This window comes from Mus caroli, unplaced genomic scaffold, assembly GCF_978045245.1.
Source record: "Mus caroli unplaced genomic scaffold, Mus_caroli_1 scaffold_13, whole genome shotgun sequence".
Lineage (NCBI taxonomy): Eukaryota > Metazoa > Chordata > Mammalia > Rodentia > Muridae > Mus > Mus caroli.
Genome location: NW_028227268.1, coordinates 105,112,719 through 105,126,452, shown reverse-complemented (window position 1 = coordinate 105,126,452; position 13,734 = coordinate 105,112,719). Strand labels below are relative to the sequence as shown.

Here is a 13,734-nt window from a genome sequence, read left to right as displayed (position 1 = left end):
CAGGTAGAAAGTAAACCCAATGCAAGTCCACTACACCTTCTATTTCTGTAAATCCTGGGCAAATTCTGCTTAATGTATTCCCTGGAACCCTAAGTTTCTTTTTTCTCTTTCTTTCTTTGTTTCTTTCTTTCTTTGTTTCTTTGTTTGTTTGTTTCTTTCTTTCTTTCTTTCTTTCTTTCTTTCTTTCTTTCTTCCTTTCTTTCTCTCTCTCTCTCTTTCTTTCTTTTTATTAGACATTTTATTTTTTATTTTTTTATTGGATATTTTCTTTATTTACATTTCAATTGTTATACCCTTTCCTGGTTTCCCCTCCAAAAACACCCTTCTCCTATTCTCTTTCCCCTCCCCCTGCTCACCAACACACCCACTCCCGCTTCCTGGACTTCCTACACTGGGGCATAAAGTCTTCACAGGACCAAGGGTCTCTCCTCCCATTGATGACCGACAAGACTATCCTCTGCTACATATGCAGCTAGAGCCATGAGTCCCACCCTGTGTTTTTTTTGGTTGGTGGTTTAGTCCCAGGGAGCTCTGTGGGTACTGGTTAGTTCTATTGTTGTTCCTCCTATGGGGCTACAAACCCTTTCAGGTCCTTGGGTCCTTTCTCTAGCTCCTTCATTGGGGAACCTGGGCTCAGTCCAATGGTAGGCTGAGAGCATCCACCTCTGTATTTGTCAGGCATTGGTGGAGCCTCTCAGGAGACAGCTATATCAGGCTTCTGTCAGCAAGCTCTTGTTGGCATCCACAATAGTGTCTGGGTTTGGTGATTGTATATGGGATCCCCAGGTAGGGCAGTCTCTGAATAGTCATTCCTTCAGTCTCTGCTCCACACTTTGTAACTCCTTCCATGGGTATTTTGTTCCCCCTTCTAAGAAGGATCGAAGTATCCACACTTTGGTCTGCCTTCTTCTTGAGTTTCATGTGGCCTGTGAATTGTATCTTGGGTATTCCGAGCTTCTGGGCTAATATCAGTGAGTGCATACCATGTGTGTTCTTTTGTGATTGGAACCCTGAGGTTTAATGGGATTTTTGCTCCTTTCCACCCTGTAAATTGCCTGTGAAATATACCCCTCAGCATAGGAAAGAATGGATTTCAGAGACCTCACTGGAGGAACAGAGTGTGAATTTTTGACCAACGTGATTGATTTGCAATCTATTCAAAATACCCAGTCAGTGGTAACTTAGGTATGTAGAATGAATATAGACATCCACTTCATTCTTTCATTCATTTATCTGTTAATTTAATATCAATGCAATAAGACTCTATTTAGTAATCCTTTTGTAAGCTATGACAATTTAGACAGCTAGTGCTCTAACGAGACACATAGTTCACATGGAGAAATCACACCTAAATGAAAGACAGAAAATTTTGAAAGCAGATATGATGTCAGGCTTGATAATCAGCTGGCACCATTCCTAGGAGTGTCTGGCGCTTGAGTGGGTATCTGCTTAATAAACCAATGACTAACAGGGGATCGGGATGAGAAAAGATTGTTCTATTTTGACACTGCTATATCTACAACACCTAAAACAATGCCACCTTCATAATATTACTTAAGTATTGAAAAGAAGGCCTGGAATACTTGTTTATATGCCATTAGTTGTCTAGAAAAGACAATCGCTTAGTCCTCACACTAGTCCTAAAATGTTGAAACTATTGCTATCTCCATGACAGTTTGAGGAAGTCACACGGCTTGAGGAAAATGTGGGCTAGTATTTTATGAAACAGACTCAGAAGCAAATAGTACATGTCAAGCACACACCCTCCTTGTTTGCTCTTCTAATCAAATGCTAGATGCTCTGACAATTGAAATCTAAACGCAGCCAGTTTTAAGAGACTTGAATAACAAGCTAAGTGACTGGTATGTTAGCTTCTCTTTTCTCTTCCTTTAAGGATTGTGGTGTGTGCTGGCTTGAATGAAAATGGCATCCATAGACTCATCTACTTGAATGTTTTGTTCCCAGTTGGTAATCTATTTAGGAAAGATTAGGAGGTGAAACCTTGCTGGAGGAGGTCACTGGGGGTTGGCTTTAAGGTTTCAAATCTTCTTCTAACCCCTGCCTGCAGCCTGCAGATCAGAAGTAAGTTCTCAGCTACTGCTCCAGCATCATGCATGCATGCATGCATGCCAACCATCATACTTCATGCTATCGTGGTCTAACCCACTGAAACTGAAAGTAAGCCCCTAATTAAACACTTTTTTTAGTCAGTTGCTTTGATCATGCTGTTTATTCATGGCAATAGAATTATAATGAAGACATTGTATTTGTGTTCCCTAACCCCTCTAATCTTTAGCATGTTATTCCATGAAATGGTCACTTCTCTAAAGTATAGCTCATGAAGATGATTTCATCTATTGCTTATGAAAGGTATGAAAGAAGGAAAATTAGAAAAAAAGAAATAATAACCCAGACAGATAGGTTGTAATAGTGATAATAGGAACTTCAATGAACAAAGATGGTGTTCATAGGAGTGGATACTGATTGACAGCTGAGGGACAGATGTTGGAGACTTCAACAGGACTGAGCAATGGAGTACTGATAGTATTGATTGACAATTTTGTTTTCAATTTCCCACATGACTGAGTTTGGTGAAATATAGGGCAAGTATACTTTGAGCATTATGGCTCAAAAACAAGGTTCAGAACACTCCAATCATGAACCCCATTAAAGCAACACTGAATAGTAATGTCTTCCGAACGGAAAAACACCACCCTGAGCAGACTCCCCGTAAGATTCAGGAAGGAAGCAAAACTTACAAGGCTCAGGATGTATACAGTTCACGGGTCTCTGAGAAATTCTAGAAACATAAGATTCATAAAGTCCCTCTCCAGTGTTATATAAGCAGCAAGAACAACTGGAAGAGAATACTCACCACTTTCCCCTCATTTAGGGAGCCCCAAGGATACATACAGGCGAGACGGCATTCCCGTGATACAGCTTCATTTGAGTTCTCCATGGTCTTATAAATAAGTCCTCAGCTGTACTTGAATCAGTAAGCCCAGTAAATCCATTGGTTTGCTATGTTGGACTTTTGTGGAATGACTATAGTTCATCTACATTTTGAGGTTATGATAAAGATAATGACAAGAAAGCAACTTGTGGAGGAAAGACTTGTTTCTTTTTTTCATCCTATCACTTACAATCCATCATGACAGGAAGTCAAAGCAGGAACCCAAGCCAGTCATCCGAAGGCAGGACTTGAAGCAGATACCATGGAGGAACACTGGTAACTGGCTTGCTTGCCTTGGCTTGTTCGACTTGCCGTTTTATACAGCTCATGATTACCTTTAGGTGGTATAACCACAGTGTGCTGGTCCCTCCCACAGTAATAATACACCAAGAAAATGCCTCATGGGTATGCCTACAGCCCAGTCTGATAATTCCTTAATTGAGGTTCTCTCTTACCAAATGACCCTAGATTGTGTCAGGTTTATAAAAGCTAACCAGTACAATTAATTTGCTCTATAGTTGGTGCTTCTTCATGTATGGTGAGGACTTATTTGCTCATATTTCTCAGAAGTATCACAAAACATGATTGGCATCTGTGCAGAGACCAACAGATCCAAAGATGAAGCTGAGAAAATGTGGTTGTATGACTTCTTCTAAAGGGACTGAGACATGCAACTGGGGCTTATCTGTGTTTGGGGATGGGGATTTGTATTTTCAAAGACAGCCCCAATGTGGCTACATTTTTCTGTGTACTATGGATTGGTATAACTTCTAACTGTCTCATGTGGGTGACAGAACCAGGATCATCAAGAGTAAGCTGTTTCAGAACAGAACATCCTTAGGGACAACCCCAGATTGCCCATCTTCCTTAGTATCATATGGATAGACTGCTTCCTCAATGAATGGGACTTGGTGTATTATTACAAGGATACCCTAAAACAGACTAGAGAATGCTTTAAAGACACTGAGATTTGCACACAGGAGAGAAGATTGCCAGCTAGTTGTCAGGGAAGTTGACTGGCTGGTTCTATGTTCAGTGTGATGAAATGTGCAGTTGGGATGCTCAGAGACAAATTTTCTGGTGGAGGGATAAATTACCAGGAAAGGTCTATGCAATTAGTCCTCTACATATTCTCTGAATTGGCAGGTAAATAGGACAAAGGAGAATGATATGTAGCTACCAGGTTACCATTGCTTATGGAGGGAAGGCACAAGAGGAAAAGATTAAAGTTAGAGCTGTGCTAGAGAATCCTAGAATCCTCAAACCTAGAAAGCATGGGAAGAATAAGACATTGAGGAAGTGAGTGGACATGATAGATATGGTAAAAAAAAAAAAAGATAACAATCAGATTCAAGCTTTGATAAAGAAGGAAAATTCCATAATTGGACAGGCAGATGGGAGTGTCTTCACAAGAGTATAAATATCAAGAAATACTTAGGACTTGAGTTCAGAAAGACTACTGACAAGCCATAAAAAATCTAACCATATGTTGGGCCCTGAAGTTTTGAGACATGGCGGCAGATATTAGCTGTCTTGTGTTCTGTCACAGCAGAGAAACTAAGTAATACAGCAATAACCCTTAAGACAAAGCCTGCGCAGCCTGAGACGGAAATAAGGAAATAAGTCCCTGATGAGCTGGGTTATAGAGGCCATTAGAGACACTTGGTCATTACTGACTGAGGTCCCCATGAGTATGAAGGACTAGAAGACAATAAAGGAAGGTGAGGCATTAGTGGTGAACTTAGTAAAAGAGAGGCCATGTTGATACCAGTTCACTAGGCTACACAGGGCTATTCTAACAGAAGAGCTAGAAGAAAGTTGATTCAGGACTTTAAAAACAGATAAGTGGGTAAAGTCACTGCCACTATTTCTAATGGCTTGACTTCAATACCCATAAAGTGGAACAAGTGAATTGACTCCTAAAAGTTGCCCTCTGATTTCCACATGTTAACACACACACACACACACACAAATATAGACAGAGAGGCAAACAGACAGACACAGATACAAGTACGTCAAATAATTAAAGAAAGAGATTGGTTCAACAGTGATCTTAGGAGCACTATGCAGCTTTAATGGCTTTGCTGAGACTCATACTGAGCTATTATTTTTATAAGATGCATGAAGTTTCAGTTGAGCTGGGTGACTTAGACTAGTGTGTAAAACAAGTTTGTAAAGTAAAGAATAATCAAGAGAGGATGAAAGACAGGTAAAGCATAAAACGGGGTTTATCAAGGTTGCATGAAGCGAAATGTGATACAATTTGCATCAAGACAGATGTTCTTGGGTGAAGAATTATAAAGAAGCCACACACTATGCTAGTCAGCTGTTTGAAAGCTCAAAACTCTGAGCAGTAGTCCATAACAGACATAATTAGTGCAACAATACAGATGGAAAAGATTAAGTTTGACCTTTGGTGGGCAATATTGCCCCCAGAATATTTAATGCAAAGTACACTGGAGATAGAGGTTGTTTGTCCAGCCTGGGATTCTCTCAGCAGCTAGGTATAGGCAGTGGGAGAGAGGGAGCATAGTACTGGGCCCAAGGCTGGCAGGATCAGGAAGCAGTTATAATAGAAGATACGGCAGGATAAAGTGCAGCACACTGTCCTTAGCATGTTGTGATGCAAGCCCATTGGCTGAGACCCTCAGGGACTGGAAGATGCAAACAGAGCTACATGAGCAGCAGTGATCCAAGGTAAGAGGCCATATGTCTTGTGGAAAATGTTTATGGATCATCGAAAGCTAAACAGAGTAGTGTCCTCTACCTATGCTACTGTGATCAATATTAACTCAATATTTCTAATAAGAAGGGATAAAGTGTTTTTGTGCTGTATTGGACCTGGCTAACACTTCTTTGTCAGTATCCTCTTAGTTGTCCAAGGCCAAGAGGCAGGCAGTTACTTTAGATAGAAGTGAGGCTTCTCTGGCCTAACACTTTATAACAAAGATTTACTTATATAATGCTAACCCTTGAGTTTATTATAAAATTTGGGAAAGCACCAGAAAGAAAAATAAGACATCAGTGAAAGGACTTTTTAATGAAGATGCTTATGTGAGCAGCAAAAGACATTCATAAAAGCAATTAAGTGGTTGAATTAAAAAAAAACAAAACCCAGTGCTAGAGTTGAGCTGTCTGTCTGGGAATTGTTGTCCAGGGACACAGTCAAGGCCTCCAAACTACAAAAGCAACTGTCACTGCTGTTAGTTGTACATCAGAACTAGGTGTCAAATCCCTGTTGATGGAGATACCAAATGCTATAATTGTAGAACGTATAGAAATCAGGCTGTGCCTGAACTGGAAGCCTCCTCCTGCTGGCTGGATTTCATAGTGCTGGAGAGCACCATGTGAGGTACTTAGGGAGATCTGCCACCAGCAGTCTTACTCAGCTGTAGACCATATAAACTACAGTACCAATATACCAGGTAAGATGTGCAATAGTGGTATGACTGGTATGGCTTCAATCTACTGCTTTCCTTATGAATTTAAGGTATCTTCTGGTACCATAAACCAGGACAAAATTCCTTGAATGATGATGTTTTAGATCCTAGTCGGTGACCACTGTTACTGTTTTGTGAAATTAATGTGATATGCCTGTCAAATTGCCTTCTAAACATCTGTTCATATGGTGATAGATCACTGCTGCAGCCAGCCTCTATAGATCATGAAGAAACCTTCTTTTGTAATGGGAGGTATACAGGGAGACCTATAACTTGTCTGAGACCCATAAGCTTCTGAGATTAAGTTGCTGTTGTTGCTATGACACAGTAGCTGACGTTGCAGCCATAGAAAAAAAGCATGTCATCCTCTCCAAGGCTCAGGGACTTTTGTGAGAAAGGTGACCAAAAGGTTGTAAGAGCTGGCAGACATAGAGTGCTGTGCAACAACTTCCTCCAAGTTGAAATAAAACCTACAAGGCTAAGGAATTGTTCAAAAGTCTTAAGCTTTAGGGTCCCCTTGCTAGAGTTATATACATAGTAAGGACTGCTTAGAAGAAGAAAATACCTGAGCTGTGCACCACTCTTCAAGTCATACAGGAAGCTGTTGCTCAAGGAGAGTGGGGTTTGTAGGTTATACAATTGCTTTTGAGGGATACTTGTTCCTGTATTAATCAGCATTACCCACACTTCAGAAGAAAGCCAGATATGTTCATTGGTTAGCCAACCTGATGTCTTTCCAGTTGAAGCACATTTGCACATAGCTTACAACAAAGACTGTATGACCCACAAGTTTTCATGATCTCTGACAAATATAATTGATTCAATTCTATCAGACTGATCACATATCATCTTGGGTCTCAGGTGCAAGGCCTCTGTCTGATCTTCAAAAACACCGGTACGTATCTAAATGTTCATCATTTATTCAATATTTCTTGACTCTAAGATTATGACAGAAAGTTTCAAAATATATCGACATATACAAAAGTTATGAATATATCAATGCCAGCTAGGTAGGGTCCTGAAGCCCCCAGCTGTAATTGAATTAATTAAATTCATGACAACTCAAATTATTTTTTACTTAACACTTGGTTATTAGTCTCTCTAGTATACCTCCTGCTGCAAAAAGAGTTTCCTTTCATCACCGACTTAGGCTTATAGCAACAGTGGTCTAAGGCTAGGGTCAGGGCAGAGATGCGTGTCTGTAAAAGTGTTAGTGGGATGTGAGAAATAAAGATATGGCAGTGCTTTCCCTGTCATTCAGACATCAGAATGGGGAGGTGCTAGGGATTCCACTATAATGGTTTGTATATGCTTTTTCCGGGGAATGGCACTGTTGGAATATTTGGCCTTGTTGGAGTAGCCACTGTGTGCCACTGTGGGCATGGCTTTTTTTTTCTTTTTACTGTATATAATTATTTATTTTTAAAAATTAAGTCAAATAAATTATTTGAGGGATTTGATTGCTTTGCTGTCCATCCAGGACACCAGAAGATTTGAGGATTTCTTCAATTTATTTTAGGGACCCTTCAAGTTCTCTTTAAACCATTTTAGTGTAGGGTTCACTTGTATCACCCAAACATCTCTTTAGAGTCTTCTCATATCCATTCCTCACACTCACAACTCTAATCTTTATGAAGGAAGTGCCAGTGCCTGAAGTTAAAAACAAACAAAAAAATTAAAACATCAGTTTTATACTTTGTTAGCTGTCTTATAGTTCCTTCCCACAGACCTAACAGTCAGTCCTGTGAGTCAAGTAAAACCACAAGTTATTGTATGAGGCGTTTCCAACGGGCATGGGCTTTAATACCCTAGTCCTAGCTGCCTGGAAGCCGCTATTCCACTAGCAGCCTTCAGATGAAGGTGTAGAACTCTCAGCTCTGCCTGCATCGTGCCTGAATAGATGCTGCCCTGCTCCCACCTTGATGATGATAGACTGAACCTGTGAACCTGTAAGCCAACCCAATTAAATGCTGTTCTTTATAAGACTTACCTTGGTCATGGTATCTGTTTACAGCAGTAAAACCCTAAGACATCCACTAAACAGTGCTCATTTTTTTTTTTTTTTTGCCCTAATATTTTCTTAGATTCTTTGGTTTCCCTACCTGGTCTATAAAGTTACAGCCAAACCTCCCCTCCTCTCGGGAATGAAGTAGTGTGAGACAAAGCTCTCCTACGGATGCCTAGTGACTCACATTCTGAGTATTATTCCTTGGGTTATCACAGTTGGCCATGCATTTATTTCACTTATGTCATGCAGACACTAGTTGCCTTTGTCTTAAGGAGTAGTGATTTCCTGCACATTGTAGGGCTTACATTGTCTCTAGTGTTGATTTACAGATTTAATATCTTTGCTCCTAAAGTTCTGGTCTCATCTGATACTACTATTCTGACTCTTTTCTGTGGATGTTAAGTGTACATTAGTACCTTATATCAGGGGTCAAATCTATAATCAAAATTTTTGTCAGGCTTAAACTTCAGAATTTGGCCTTATTTTGAATTAGGGTCTTTACATATGTAATTAAACTAAGGATCTCAAGATGTGTTCACACAATATTGGGGTGGACCCAAACTCCACTGATGGATGCAGACATGGCAAGAGACAGAAAATATAAAAATGCTAGGAAGAAAGCCACATGGAGGTGGAGGCAGAATTTAGAGGGATGTTCTCCGAACCAAGGAGCATTTTTGAGAGTTATCAAAAGAGAAAAGGATGGATCAGATCTGCCCTTAGAGCTTCTGAACAGAACCACGCCTTGATAATATCTAGATTTGTGACTTCTAGCCTCCAGAACAATGAGAGAATAAATTTCTGTCTTTGAAGCTACCGAATTTGTGTTAATTTGTTTCAATGCCCTAGGAAATAAGTACACTGTGCCTTATTAAATCATTCCTGGCTTCTAATTCTCCATGCCACTGAAAATCAGAGCACTGTGGTCTCTTTTATTTGGTCCCTACCTTATAGATTGCTGTAATGTTTGGAAGGAAATTTATAATGAGATTCTTTAAGTCATAGATTTTGAAGAAACAATTTCCCTCCAAGGTTTCTTTTTGTTATTATGTTATGGGAGTTCCACATCTGTTAAAAATACATTTTATAACCTGAAAATATTCTTTTAGAAAGCATAACCCAAAGCTTCTATCAAAAGATGTACCTGCCAAAACATAAGCTGTAATGTAAGATATAGCTGTTTTATGAATCTCACTCTAGTACGTTAAATATACACTTGATGTTCAATATAGATGCTGTGTGCCTTGCTTCTGGACTTCAAGAACACATGAATCATATCTTTAGACAGTTTTCTCCCTTGCAATTGAAAATTTTAAAATAAGGTGTCTTCTTTTTCAAAAAGTGGCTAAATGAATAGCTTTATTTTGAATTCTAAAGCATCTAGCACTGGATGCCCAGCATCTCATATTTACTAGTGAGATTTCATCAGTTACATAAGTAGATTGCCAAATGTCACTATTGTGTTACATGCTGTATGCTTAGGAAAATATCACATAATTATAAAGTAATTCTTGGTTCTAGCAGATTATGTAGTAATTATACTTAATATTGCAGTTTAAAAAGTGATTACTATGAAAGCTCATTTTAAAAGGCAGAAACAGTCACATATGTGTCCGTAATTATATCTGACACAATACAAGTTGATGTTAATTGAAATGATTTATAGTTATTATAGTAATTTAGTTAAAGAATATGCTAGAAGTGATATCTAACTTTTCTAAAGAATAAGTGCCAAATCAGTACCAGACAACGCAGAGGAGAATCCCCACAATCTAAATTTGTTTCTTTCTTTACTTAGCAAATATTTTCAAAACACTCTATAAATGTATTCACCCCTATCTCTCTATGCTTAGGATTGGCACCTGGAAGTATTTCATAAGTTTATACTACATAAATTAATGAATAATCTCTGTTTAGGTTACTTTAAAATTAGATAATTTTATTGAAACCATGTTATGATAATATAACATGATTATCCTAGCAGTTGGAGGTCATTGTCCCTTTGGAAGTATGACATAGAGGCTCTGGTCCTTTCTCAGTAGTACATATGTAAATTTAACGTTTTGAAGACACATTCAGATGGTTCAAGGATTCCCCAAAGCCTGTTGGAGCTCAATTTAAGAACAGTAACTGGGGGTGGAGCTTATTTCATTTAACCTGATATTAGCTCTGTTTATCCATGTTACTCAGAGCACAGTATTTCATGACCCCTTTTACAATTGAGCTATATGCTATTATGTATAGACACCATATGTTTTAAGTCAACTCATCTTTGACAGAAGTGCTAACAATGTTCAATGCTATTTATTTAAAAGTAACTAGAAGAATTTGGTTGTTTTACATCTAAGGTTCTACATAAGCTAAGTTCCCTCATTCATATGCAATCTGTATGCACATCAAAATATCACATTATGTTTCCAAATATGAACAATAATTGTAAGTCAATTAAAACCAATGTAAAACTTACAGAAGAAAAGGACTGAGGCTAAGAGTAATACTTTCTGAACCTTGCTAACCAGGTGCTTGTGGCTATGGACTTCCCAAAGAAACTAACGGGAAATGGTGTTCCTCTCTCTAGTATTTAAACAGATATCTAGAAAGAAAGAGCATTTCTTTACTCTTAATTTATTTCATTTCAAAATCACTTTCAAGTTAAGGAGCATGAAGAGTTATACAAAATCTCCTCCTTCAACTGGTCATACATTTAAAAGAAAACAAAAATAAAAATAGCTATATATCCCAGTGAAGATTAAAGACTTCCAGATGCAAAATTATCTGAATCATGGGGGTATTCAGTCTTAGTGATGAAATCTTGTCCTTCATACATCCCTAGCCATACCTAGTGTAAGACATATCTAGTGATAAGCTAACATCCTTGATGATTGATACATTGTGAGTGTCTAGGACATGCCTAGTAATATTTTTAAGCCTTCAGATTTAAAGGTCTGTGATTGGTTGGAAATAAGCTAGGCTTAGGCAGAGTCTCTACCCATGCAAGGCTCCCCTGTTTCTCCTAAGAACTGAAGCAACACTCAAGAACTACCACCCCTGTGGCTGGAGAGACTGCTCAGGAGTTATGCGTTCTTGCCGAAGAGCCAAGGTTCAGTGTCTTTTAGGTGCCTCCTGCTAATTCCAAGGGGGGAGGGGGTCTGATACCTCTGACCTTCATGAGAACCTGAACTCAGATATAAATATCCCCCCTATACACACTTAAAAGCAATAAAAATAAATCTTTTAAAAATGCCATGTGACAATATTAAGATTTAAGACGCTTTGGAAACTAGAAAAAAAAAGAGGAAAGGAGTAAGCAAGGTAAGGGCAAAGGGTAGGCTTGAGTCAAGGCAGCACATCAGCATGCTCCTCTTACACTCTTCTCTGTCCTCTGTTGTATACTGTAGAACGGGAGAGTGCACAAGATAAATTGATTCTAAACTCCAATTCATATCTGACTTGCAGAAACCTGACAGGAGAGTCTAAAAATATAGTGAGTTGATTCTGAAGGCCTGAAAATATTACCTATTTTAGAATTTCTCCAGAGACTCAAATACTTGGGACCTTGGAGCAATTTTTATGACCTTTCTTCTTCATTTTTCATGGCAGAATATAGCCTCAGTATAAGGTCTGAGAGAGTTAATCTAGATTAGAACACACCTGCCATGCCATTACATCAACAAGGGATATAACCCCAGTCCCAATCCCTCAGCCATACAGCACACTGCTCATACCTCTCCTAATCTACATAATCACTTGTCAAGATGAGTGATTTCCATTGACATGTCAATGTTTCTGTTCTTGTTGGTTTTTTTTTTTTTAACGTTACTTGGGATTGATTTAACATATTTTAACTGACATACTTTTCTATGCAACTGGATACCATGGATGAATATATTTGATAGATATTTCTTTTCCCTTCTACTTCCTAAATGAGTTCAGTGTTCATGAAATGAGCTGAATTTCCCTGGAGAATTAAATCCATTACACTGTTGCCTCACAGTCACAGGTGATACCAAATACACAGCTATCCCAGTGCATTCTTTTACCATGCCTAGCAAATCTGTAAATCAGTCCTAAGAAGGACAGAGAAGTCTGTTTCCACTGATGTGCAAGTTGTTTCAGATGCCTCTCCCTCCCAAGTAAAAAATCAAGAATCCTCCAGCCAACTGAATACCACTCTGTAATTGCAAAAAAAAAAAAAAAAATTGCGGCTGTTTTGTTGACATTCTGAATGCTAATAAGTAAATACAATTTAAAAAAAAATTCCTCCAGCCACAAAGAGTAAACACGTGTGTGCATACACACACACACATACGGGGAGAGAGAGAGAGAGAGAGAGAGAGGGAGAGAGAGAGAGAGAGAGAGAGAGAGAGAGAGAGAGAGAGAGAGAGAGAGAGAGAGAGAGAGAATAGCTGATGTAAGTAAATGTTCTTAAAAATGTTTACAGCCATTTCTCTACCCAGTACTGAGGAATTGGTCTCTGGACTTAAAAGTTCAATCCATACTGTTGCATACAAATATATGCAGACAAAAAATTCACACACATAAAATAAAAATAAATAAATCTTTTAACATAAAATTTAACCCAGAGCATTCCCTCAACATTCAATAAGGGGAAACATTTAACCCAAACTACCATAGATTCCTAGAAGCTGGAATGTAGTCCAAATGGAAATAATTTTTTCTTCTTTCTGTGTTTTAGTCCCATTTTGTAAAGGGGCATTTTTTGTTCTCATTATAATTTCATATTCTGATATACACAAATGGAATTTTCAGTGGCTTGAAAAGAATATATGCACAATTGCTGTGTCTTCAAACATATACTCAGGCGAAGAAGCCAGTTCTAGAAGTGCGCTTTCCTCACATGTTCCTCTGTGATTACACAGAAAGTGCCTCCTGCCACAGATAACCTTGCCCTGCCTCTGAGAATGGAATGCAGAACATTTATGCAATGAAACTCCTTCCCTTCTATTAAATAGAATATTTGGGGGGTTGGGTGCATACTAGATAGTCAGATGCTGTTTCTTAAATTTGACCCAGGCACATCAATTGGTTTGCAGGTGGGTGAAAACAATTGCTGTGTTTGTACTCTTAAATCACTGTCAAGTTAACATTTTCCCTTGGTGAAAGAAAGAGACAAAGAGAAAGACAGTGCGACAGAGAGAGAAAGAAAACTACCCTGGACTTGTCACTACTGTCCAGATACTTTGAGTTAGAATCATTTACACAACAGTAGAACGTTTTAAACATTTACGTTTTAAAAGTCCCTAGACTTGCCTGAGATTTGGGCACCTTGTAGGGGCAAGGTTAGAATCTGGTTAGAGTCTGCAAAGGGCAAA

General features: G+C 38.7%; 1 non-coding gene across 1 annotated transcript; it reads right to left on the bottom strand.

The window, feature by feature from the left end:
- Window positions 1-8,094: 8,094 nt before the first annotated feature.
- On the bottom strand, window positions 8,095-8,198 carry LOC115032671 (small nucleolar RNA SNORA18). Its single transcript, XR_003838300.1, has one exon. It is a non-coding gene; the product is annotated as a small nucleolar RNA SNORA18 (small nucleolar RNA).
- Between the last annotated feature and the right edge of the window lie 5,536 nt (window positions 8,199-13,734).